Genomic DNA, 10,931 nt, shown 5'->3' with positions numbered 1-10,931 from the left:
TGCTTCTCTTGTAAGACAAACAGAGGGGCAGGTGCGGTGGCGCACTAGGTTAACCCTCCACCTGCAGCGCCGGCATCCCATATGGGCGCCGGGTTCTAGTCCCGGTTGCTCCTCTTCCAGTCTAGCTCTCTGTTGTGGCCCGGGAGTGCAGTGGAGGATCACCGCATGGGAGACCAGGAGAAGCACCTGGCTCCTGGCTTCAGATCAGCGCAGCGCCGGCCGTGGCGGCCATTTGGGGAGTGAACCAACGGAAGGAAGACCTTTCTCTCTGTCTCTCTCACTGTCTGTAACTCTACCTGTCAAATAAATAAATAAATAATCTTTAAAAAAAATAAAAAAGACATACAGAAATACAGGAGACCCATGTAGAACTTTTTTTTTTTTAAGATTATGTATTTATTTATTTGAAAGGTAGAGTTACAGACAGAGGTACAGAGAGAAAGGTCTTCCATCTGCTAGTTCATTCCCTAAATGGTTGCAATGGCTGGAGCTGAACTGATCCAAAGGCAGAAGCTAGGAGTTTCTTCCAGGTCTACAATGTGGGTGTAGGGGTTCAAGCACTTGGGCCATCTTCCACTGCTTTTTCAGGCCACAGCAGAAGGCTGAATTGGAAGAGAAGCAGCCAGGAGAGGAACCGACACCCATACAGGATGCTGGTGCTACAGGCAGAGGCTTAGCCTACCATGCCTCAGCACTGGCCCCAGAACTGTCTTCTAACATGCACCTCAGCCGAGTAGGAGAGAACAGAGGCTGGGAGCAGTAACTGTGTATGAATAGACTTCCAGATGAGCATCATGGCTGTGCTGCAAGACTCCTAGAGACAGGGTCTCTGGCTCAGAAGTTACTTTCCCCTTAACATTTTTTAAAAAGATTTATTTATTTATTTTATTTTTGACAGAGTGGACAGTGACAGAGAGACAGAGAGAAAGGTCTTCCTTTTCTGTTGGTTCACCCCCCAAGTGGCTGCTGCGGCCGGCGTACCACGCTGATCCGAAGGCAGGAGCCAGGTGCTTCTCCTGGTCTCCCATGGGGTGCAGGGCCCAAGCACTTGGGCCATCCTCCACTGCACTCCCGGGCCACAGCAGAGAGCTGGACTGGAAGAGGAGCAACCGGGACAGAATCCGGCGCCCTGACTGGGACTAGAACCCCGGGTGCCGGCACCGCAGGCGGAGGATTAGCCTAGTGAACCACGGCGCCGGCTATAAATTCCATTCCTATTTTTCCTATTTATAGATGAAATCACTAAAAAATACTTTTCATATAAAAAGAGAATTCTTTTGTAATAACTCAATTCTTTGCCATTCAATGTGCATTCATTAATTTTTGTTCTTATTAATATGCCAAAAATGAAGTAAGTTTTAATGATTTATTGGTTGGCAGCCTGATTAGCTTTAATTTTATTGAAAGCAAAGAACTGAAAACCATTGAGTTGCAAAAAAATAATGTTAGTCATTAGTAGATTATTTTTCTCAACGTATTTCAAATTATCTCTCTAGATTCCAAGAGTTTCTCTGTTTCTTCTAATTTTTGTGTTTCCTACCTTCACCATTGTAAAATCAGAGTTAAGTGAGAACTTTTTGTGAATCAGAAAGACATTTGTGGAAGAGCAGGTGAGAAAGAACCAGTGTAAGACAGGCATACATATGGCAAGGTCTGAATTTTGGAGAGAACACATGGGATGTAAAGAGATTCACTTAAAATTCTCCATGTAAAATTACCTCTGAACAGTCCTGGGGGCTGGCACTATGGCACAGCAGGTTAAGCCACCATCTGCAGTGCTGGCATCCCACATGGGTGCCAGTTTGAGTCCTGGCTGTTAGACTTCATATCCAGCTCCCTACTAATTTACCTGGGAAAGCAGCAGAGGATGACCCAAGTCTTTGGGCCCCTGCACCCAGCTGTAAGACCCAGAGGAAGCTCCTGGCTCCTGGCTTTAGCCTGGCCCTGCCCTGGTTGTTGCGGCCATTTGGGGAATGAACCAGCAGATGGAAGACCTTTACCTCTCTCTCCTTCTCTAACTCTGCCTTTTAAAAACTAAGGCTATTAAAAAAAAAAAAAATCCTGGTGTGCACTCTTTTTTTAGATAATGGTAACTATGTGGCTGTGATTTAGAAGCAAATGCAATATCAATTAAGAATCTCTGCTTATGAATTGAAGTACAACTACTTGTGCCTACTGGCCAAAATCAAACTCATAAATTTATGTGAGGGACAGTGTAGCAGGTGCACAGTGAAAGGCACCTATCGCTTAGTTAGGAAGCACTTTTGAATGAGGTGATAGTCTTTAATAATAAAGACTGTAGTGAGGATGTGTGTGTAAAAATGCTTTAATTCAATGACTGATTTTTGTATTTGTTGTCTTAACCTGTAACAAATTATTATTAGCCATTTGTTAGCCATTACTTAGCCATTATTATTCGTCTCCTAATAGGTCTCTTTTGTAAACTAAAGTTGTGATAGTCTACAAAATATCCAAGGTAAAAAAGAATAAGTTAAATTCAAAGTAAAATACACGGTTAAAGTTCTTGAATCAAGACAGATGGGATCCTAGTTTGTAGAGATCAAATTAAAAAAGGATCATTATGTGGCCGGCACTGTGGCATAGTGGGTAAAGCTGCTGCCTGCAGTGCCAGCATCCCACGTGGGTGCCAGTTGGCGTCTCAGCTGCTCCACTTCTGATCCAGCTCTCTGTTATAGCCTGGGAAAGCAGCAGATGGCAGCCTAAGCCTTGGGCCCCTGCACCTACGTGGGAGACCCCGAGGAAGCACCTGGGTCCTGGCTTAGGATTGGCCCAGCTCCAGCCATTGCAGCCATTTGAGGAGTGACCCAGCAGATGGAAGACCTCTCTCCCTCTCTCTCTGCCTCTCTGTAACTCTGCCTTTCAGATAAAGAAATCTTTTTTTAAAAGGATCATGTGATCTATAGCTGCCTTGACCACTGTCTTTACATCCCAGACTCCATCCATCCAAGCATGAGTTTGTCAATGTATAAAAGCACTACATGGATTGAGAGGGGAAAAAGGTTTCCAAAAAGTGCTTAGTAAAGGATACTAAAATACTGTACATTTATTATTGCTATAAAGATTATAAATCCTAAAAAATAAGGAGGGAGGAAAGAGAAAGACTGAAATTGATAATCAAAGAATAACTAGCTAACTGTTCTGGGGGAAGAATATGTCACAGAACAGACTGTGGGAACTTCTAATTTAGGCTAGAATGGAATTGTTACACTAATTATTCTAGACAAAGGTTAGATAGACACAGAAGCAGAAATGGGGATATGTGAGCAAATCAGAGAGCCACCAAAGCTGTAGGAAATTGAAGGATGAAGACCACACCCAAAGAAGAAGTGTAGAGGTAAGATTGATAATTAGTGCTGTTTTTCTGTTAGAGGCAACTGCTAACTCTTAAGTTGTAGTCTAAGGTTAAGAAGCTAAAACATGGAGTCAATAAGCAGAAAATAGTGATCCAGAGACCAAAAATGAGCTGAATTTTAGGCAGTCTTACAGGTCTAGGGATACAAAAACTAGAATTCAGGATTAGCCAGGGTAAAAGAATCCTGAATAGGGGCCAGCAGATTAAGCCAGTTCCTAATGACACTGGCATCCCATATGGGCACCAGTTTGAGCCCTTGGGGCCATTTGCGGAGTGAACCACCAGATGGAAAATGTTTGTCTCTTCCTTTCCACCTCCTCTCCCTCCCCTCACTAACTCTGCCTTTTAAATAAATAAATAAATAAATTTAAGAAAAAAATATTCCTGAATAAAAAGTAAAAACATCAGCCCTCAAAAGGACTGAGGCTCTGCTTTTCATCAGCCAGTTCCCACATGAATGTGCTTGTATTCTACCTGCCTGCTAAAAGCAAAAAATAAATTCTCTCTGGAAGATCAGATCATCAAGTAATGCTATCAACTCAATAACTTTTCACTGAAAATATTAATCATGGGGCTGGCGCTGTGGCTCAGTGGGTTAACACCCTGGCCTGAAGTGCCGGCATCCCATGTGGGCACCAGTTCTAGTCCCGGCTGCTCTACTTCTGATCCAGCTCTCTGCTATGGCCTGGGATAGCAGTGGAAGATGGCCCAAGACCTTGGGCCCCTGCACCCACATGGGAGACCCGGAGGAAGCCCTTGGCTCTTGGCTTCGAATCGGCGCAGTGCCGGCTGTGGTGGCCATCTGGGGAGTGAACCAGTGGACAGAAGACCTCTGCCTCTCCTCTCTCTGTGTAACTCTGACTTTCAAATAAATAAATATTTAAAAACAAAAAAGAAAATATCAATTAGACAAAAACTGTCAACCATACTAGAAGACCAAGAACTGAAAATTGAGAGAAAAACTATATTAAGAACTATTAAACATAGGTCTCCAAATCACTTCCAGGTAACTGCAATTAATATGATCATGAAAATGTACAAGATTTTAACAGAAAAAATACATATTGAACAAAAAGAGAAAAAAAGAACAAAACAGAAAACAGTCCAGGATGTATATAGTTTAATGGTGGGAGAGGAGAGAAAGAGGATAAAAGTGATGCTGGAAAAGACCGTGCCTGAAAACTGTCCAAAAATGATGAAAGACATCACACAGCATATTCAAAGTAGTTTTACAACCCCTAGCAGAAAATATCTACACCAAGAGACATCATAATAAACCTACCTAAAACCAAAAACAAAGAAAATGGGGGAGGGGGAACACATTTCTTCAAAAAATAACAAACTTACAGCTGACTTTGCAGCACAAACAATGGAATTCCAAAAGACCATGGAATAATACTGTCAAAGTGATGACAGAATTTTCAAAGATGTAAAAAGGAATATATAAAATAATTCAACAACACATAATTTTTTAACCTTTTAAGATTTTATTTATTTCTTTGAAAGTCAGAGTTACACAGAGAAAGAAGGAAAGGCAGAGAGAGAGAGAGAGGTCTTCCATCCACTGGTTCACTCCCCAATTGGCCATAATGGCCAGAGCTGTGCTGATCTGAAGCCAGGAGCCAGGAACTTCCTCCTGGTCTCCCACGTGGGTTCACGGGCCCAAGGACTTGGGCCACCTTCTACTGCTTTCCCAGGCCATAGCAGAACTGGATCGGAAGTAGAGCAGCTGGGACTTGAACCAGTGCCCATATGGGATGCTGGCACTGCAGGTGGTGGCTTTACCCACTATGCCACAGCGCTGGCCCCACATAATTTTTTAAAAGATTTATTATTTTCTTGAAAGGCAGTGTTACAGAGAAGGGGAGGGGAGGGGAGGGGAGGGAGGGGGGGAGAAGGGGAGGGAAGAGGAGAGGGGGAGGGGAGGGGAAGGAAGAGGGAGAGGAAAGGAGAGGAGAGGTCTTCCATCTGCTGGTTCACTCCCCAGATGGCTGCAAAGGCTAGAGGTGGGCCAATCTGAAGCCAGGAGCCAGGAGCTTCTTCCAGGTCTCCCACACAGGTGCAGAGGCCCAAGAACCTGAGCCATGCTCTACTGCTTTCCCAGGCCATAGCAGAGAGCTGGATCAGAAGAGGAGTAGCCAGGACTTAAACCGGCACCCATATGAGATGCCAGCATTGCAGGCAGAGACTTAGCCCACTACGCCACAGCTCTGGCCCCCCAACAACACATAATTTTACAAAGGGACAAAGAGCACCTGAACTGATATTTTGCCAAATACAAATGGTAAACAAGCACATGAAACTGCAATGTCGCAATCATCAGAGAAATTCAAATCAAAACCACAGTGAGACATCCTGGGATGGTGTGTTTTTTTTTGTTTGTTTGTTTTTTTGTTTTTTTTTTTTTTTTTTTTTTTTTGACAGGCAGAGTGGACAGTGAGAGAGAGAGACACAGAGAATGGTCTTCCTTTTGCCGTTGGTTCACCCTCCAATGGCCGCCGCGGCCGGCGCGCTGCAGCCGGCGCACCGCGCTGATCCAAAGGCAGGAGCCAGGTGCTTCTCCTGGTCTCCCATGGGGTGCAGGGCCCAAGCACTTGGGCCATCCTCCATTGCACTCCCTGGCTGCAGCAGAGAGCTGGCCTGGAAGAGGGGCAACCGGGACAGAATCCGGCACCCCGACCGGGACTAGAACCCGGTGTGCCGGCACCGCAAGGCGGAGGATTAGCCTAGTGAGCCGTGGCACTGGCTGGGATGGTTATAATTTTTAAAATGCACAATAACAAGAAGATGTGAAGAAAAGTGAAATCCTCATACATTGCTCAGTAGAAATATACTGAAGCTGCTGTGAAAAACTGTTACTTCCTTGAAAAGTTCAAGAATTCTCAACAATTCTACATCTATGTACATACTTGAACTGAAAACTTGACTCATACAAATACTTGGACACAAATGTTCACAGAAGCACTAATCACAATAATGAAATCATAGAAACAACTCAAATGTTTATCAACTGAAGAATGAGTAAGCAAACTGTGGTATATTCATGCAATGGAATATTACTGAACCACAATAAGCAATGAAGTACTGACACTACATGAATGAAAATACTATACTAAGTCAGCCACAAAAGATCATGTACCGTAAGATTCCATTTATATGAAATATCCAGAATGGGTAAATTTATATGACACAGCAGACTGGTAGTTACCAGGGATAAAGGTTGATAGGTAGTAACTAACTTAATGCACTAATCACTATTAAATTATCCACTTTAAAATGGTCAATTTTATGTTATATAAACTTCACTTCATTTAAAAAAAAAAGTTGGATCTAGTAAAGACTAAAAGAACATAATGAACAAAGCTATTAACAAAAATGCCGCTTCTCTCTACAGTCTTAATCAAAGACTACTTTATAGCTTTGGTAACAAGCAAATAAGAGCCAAGTTTTAAACCTACTTGATCAATCAGTGATACCCTGTCCCTGTTTAATCTTAGTTAGTCAATGAGATTCTGCTTCAGTACCTTTGCCTCTAGAAACCAACCATTCAGTGACAACCTCATACTTACTTCTAAAGGTCAACAAATTGACAGTAAATTTATCAGTAAACCTGCTGCAGAGAGCCAGCTGGCCAACACGTCTTGCCAGGATAACCATGTCTAAGCCTGACGTCAATTCACTCCACCTCTGTAACCAACACAACACCAAAACAATCCCTGACTCAAAACCTCTATGTCAAATTAGCAGTTGGATTTCCTCAAAATGACTGGGCCTAAGCAACAGAACTCCCTTCCTTAAGCAATACAGCTTTCATTTCAGACATCAAGTGTCGTGATCTTGATCTTTTCCTTAGACAAATCTCACACCAAGATTATTCAGAAAGACCTCATCTGGCCAATATTGCCATGGATCCTTGGACCAACATCACTGCCATGTTGAGATCCAAATCCCAGTGTTCCTAAGATCTGTTGCCAGGTAAGTTTCTTAAAAAGAATCTGAGCTGCTAGTTTCCTTATTATTGCTGAATTTATTTTATCTTTGATTTTTAAACAAATCCTCATGGATCTTTATATAAGGTAATTAATTACAACCAGGTCTTTATATATATATTTAAGCTAATCAGAACGTCAGGTTGAGGTAAATATTTGGCACAAATTTTTGCCATTATCCCTCCTATGCTCCCATTTCTTGATTTCACTTTTTTGTTCACCTGTTGTACAAATTCTTACTTTGTGTTATTATTTTGTTCCTTATTGTCTTATGTCTGTTAAAAGTGTAAAAGTGCTTTATAGCACTTTTGGAAGTTGGAAGTACAGGCTACTCTAAGTCTCCACAACAATACAAGTTGGCCCTAAAGACTACTAATGGTCCACTGGACTGATGAAAACTGGCTGCTAAAATGTTCAAACAGTTTTGGTGGTTCCTGTCGCTCCCCCTCTTCGTGGAGGAACGACACAGAACCCTGCCTAGGCTTCATATCCGAGTCACGGCACCATTATGTCGCTCCCCCTCTTCATGGAGGAACGACACAGGACCCTGCGCTGTTCTTTTGTCTGCTCGGCCCTTCCCGGGTTTGCTGCTGGTTCTTCCCGGGTTGGCTACTGTCCCTTCCACCTCCGTGGAAGGGCGGTTCCCCCTGCCACATTCCCCACTTCCGCGGGGGAGCGGCACACCGCCGGCCGGCTCTCTCGGGGGCTGCACAGGTGTTCCTCTTAGTTGTTCCCCTTAGATGTTCCTGGTGCATGTTGTCTCTCTCCTCCTTTATAGTCCTTTTCCACCAATCCCAACTCTGCTACCCACACGCCGAGTACGCTGCTCTCCTCCAATCAGGAGCAGGATCAGCTCCTGGAGGTCAGCACTCAAGTTGGCAAGAGGCAGCTGCGTAGAAGCTGTTTTCTCCTCTCCCAGCGCCATATTGTGGGAGAGCAGATGCATAGAATAAGTCTTAATTCCAGTAACTCAGTCCAGTCCGGGTTGCTCCCCACAGTTCCTCTATTGAAACCTTCATAAGAGTACTCCCCAATATGCCCCTATTCATGAAAGAAGTTCGCTTGGTTTAGTCCCTACTTTAGGGTCGATTATAGGAATCACTGATCTTTTCTCTCTTCTGCTTGGTTGGGAAACCACATTTATCATTAACAACACAGCTTTAACTAATGCAGTAGTCTTGTTCTTGTTCATCATTGCTTTGTCTATGTCTAAGTCAAAACCTCCTCCTGACAGAATTTTTACTGTAATCCTAATTATTGTGTTTAACTTCGGCAAGTGGCAAAATTTTGCTAAAAATAACTGGAATTATAGTAGCCATTATAGGAAACTGCTGACACATCAAAATTAATACACTTCAGAGGAGCTCTAGAAAAATTAGGGGGAAATAACCCTGAAGTACCCAAGAGTTAATTTTGATCATTTTCTGAGGCCTCAAAATGAAAAACTCGAAGAAAGCCTCTCAAAGACACTAGGTCACTCCCATTCAAACCATCTGAAACCTCCCTTCCCTGCACCTCTACCCAGCTTTACTTCTATCAAAAAACTAAACCCCTTCGATCCTTCTGCATCTTCTGTATCTCCTATACAAGTAATCCTTTCCGCAAGGTTTTCCTAAGGACAGAACAGTTACATCCTTTAACATCTACAGAAACTGACTTTGAACCTGGTCTAGAGTCAAGTTAAGCACTTAATAATTAAGGATTTCCTTAACCTCAGAAAGACAAATTTGCCACAGGGCTCAGTATTTATTAGTACCTGATAAATTAATATCTACTTAATTTGTTAGATACTATATGTCCTGGACTACAAATCTATATCAATTGGTTCACTATATTAATTACTCACATAGGAGCAAAATGGTTAAAATCAGCAAATAAAACCACTAACATAGAAGGCAGCTTAAATAACCTAGCTCTTCATAATTCAAGAAATTACCTTGAAAGTAAGCATATAGGATATGTACTACATAAAGCCACTTCATAAGCTTTTCCCTTAGGGATTGAACAAAAATTAAAAATTCTAAACAGAATAGATAATTAGGTAATAAACTCAAAAAACAGACATAAAAATTTCAAGCAATATTTCTGGGATATCTCTAAGAAGTTATGCAAAGGTAAACAGGCTTGTCCTTTTTGGAAAAGGAACTCCTAAATAGCAATTTAGAAGACCTCCAAAATGTCACTGAGCATTTCAAAATGTGAACAATCAAACTTCTGGTCCTTCTGGTCCTCAAGATAAAAGTGTCTTATCCAGAAGTAAGGTTAAAAGGTTCTCTGTTCTATAACATCAGGAACCTATGATTAATGACACCTGTAGGCAGAAGGGTGAGGGAAACAATGTCCTATCTTCGCTAAAAAACAGGACAACTATCCAACATCTCTTCACTAATGCCACACCAAGAGACAGTAGCACTTACGAATTCCCTGACATTTTTCTAAACTCCTAGAAAGAAGGATCTACTTTGTCTACTAATTGCACTATCAGAGAACATCAGATCCCTCAAGTACTAAAATCACCAACATAGTGGAAATTTCTAATAACCTACAGCTATTGTTTTGGGAGCATTAAGATATAGTACCTTCCTCTCTGTGACATGGCCATTCCAAACAATAGACAGTAACCCATTTAAACAGAACTTCCAGGTTAAATTATTACACAAGGATTTTTTTAAAGACTTATTTATTTATTTGAAAGGCAAAGTTACACAGAGGCAGAGAGAGAGAGAGAGAAAGTCTCCAATGGGTGGAGGTTCACTCCCCAGACTTCCTAGATGGCTGCAACGGCTGGAGCTGTGCCAACCTGAAGCCAGAAGCCAGCAGCTTTCTCCACGTCTCCCATGTGGGTGCAGGGGCCCAAGGATTTGGGGCCATCTTCTACTGCTTTCCCGGGCCATAACAGAGAGCCAGATCAGAAGTGAAGCAGCCAGGACTCAAACTGGCACCCAAATGGGATGTTGGCACTGCAAGCAGCAGCTTTACCCGCTACGCCACAGCGCTGGTGCCAAGGATTTTTTTTTTTTTGACAGGCACAATTAGTGAGAGAGAGAGACAAAGGTCTTCCTTCCATTGGTTTACCCCCAAAATGGCCACTACGGCCGGCGCACTGTGCCCATCTGAAGCCAGGAGCTAGGTGCTTCCTCCTGGTCTCCCATGCGGGTGCAGGGCCTAAGCACTTGGGCCATCCTCCACTGCACTCCCTGGCCACAGCAGAGAGCTAGACTGGAAGAGGAGCAAGTGGGACAGAACCCGGCGCCCCAACTGGGACCAGAACCTGGGGTGCCGGTGCCGCAGGCGGAGGATTAGCCTAGTGAGCCACAGCGCCGGCCCAGGATTATTTTTTAAAGTGGAAAATTCTACATTTGATCAACGTACCACTAATCTGTACATATTATTATATGTGATTTAAAAAATACCCAAAGAATGAGCTACAACTTCAAAATTATCTCCAGACATAAGTGAAGTATTTGGAGTTTAAGAGTCCAAACTATTTTTTCTAGATTATCATGAATCCTTCTCTTTTAAAAAAATTTATTTTCATTTTACTTGAAAGACAGGGAAATTTCCCATCC

The 10,931-nt window shown here is 42.8% G+C and overlaps 1 long non-coding RNA gene across 1 annotated transcript in view; it reads left to right on the top strand.

Moving 5' to 3' along the window:
- The first annotated feature begins 7,129 nt into the window (after positions 1–7,129).
- The window catches only part of LOC138849246 (uncharacterized), a 16,271-nt gene continuing 12,469 nt past the window's right edge, over positions 7,130–10,931 (top strand). Inside the window, exon 1 of the long non-coding RNA XR_011387752.1 lies at positions 7,130–7,348. This is a non-coding gene — a long non-coding RNA (uncharacterized lncRNA). The remainder of the gene's footprint in view (positions 7,349–10,931) is intronic.

The sequence above is a fragment of the Oryctolagus cuniculus genome, chromosome 4 (genome assembly GCF_964237555.1).
Source record: "Oryctolagus cuniculus chromosome 4, mOryCun1.1, whole genome shotgun sequence".
Taxonomy (NCBI): domain Eukaryota; kingdom Metazoa; phylum Chordata; class Mammalia; order Lagomorpha; family Leporidae; genus Oryctolagus; species Oryctolagus cuniculus.
Note: the sequence above shows the minus strand (reverse complement) of the source record. Positions and strands in the feature narration are given on the sequence as shown.